Source organism: Corvus brachyrhynchos, unplaced genomic scaffold (assembly GCF_000691975.1).
Source record: "Corvus brachyrhynchos isolate BGI_N302 unplaced genomic scaffold, ASM69197v1 scaffold194, whole genome shotgun sequence".
Classification (NCBI taxonomy): domain Eukaryota; kingdom Metazoa; phylum Chordata; class Aves; order Passeriformes; family Corvidae; genus Corvus; species Corvus brachyrhynchos.
Window position 1 is genome coordinate 950,468 of NW_008237890.1, and position 284 is coordinate 950,751.

At 48.6% G+C, this 284-nt stretch overlaps 1 protein-coding gene across 2 annotated transcripts in view; it reads right to left on the bottom strand.

Moving 5' to 3' along the window:
* ERMP1 (endoplasmic reticulum metallopeptidase 1) overlaps positions 1-284 on the bottom strand; it is a 33,882-nt gene that overhangs the window by 19,817 nt on the left and 13,781 nt on the right. The window lies entirely within an intron of this gene.

Genomic DNA, 284 nt, shown 5'->3' on the forward strand with positions numbered 1-284 from the left:
TACATGCATAAATGCCCTTTCCTGAAGGTCTGAATAAGCACACTTTTACCAAGACATACACCTGACATTAATACTCTAAAATTACAGCCATAGTTTTAGTCTTCCCGACGTTTTGTTGACACAACTTAAAACTTGCAAAGAAGCTTTCCGAGACACCGTACACTACACGAGACTAACAGAACTAAACTATGGGGGACGCGCTGTTTCATCAGCTCCGAGCTCTCGCCAGGGCAAAGCATGACATGACCCCTCTGCCGGGGACCGCCACCCACCGGCGCCCCTCC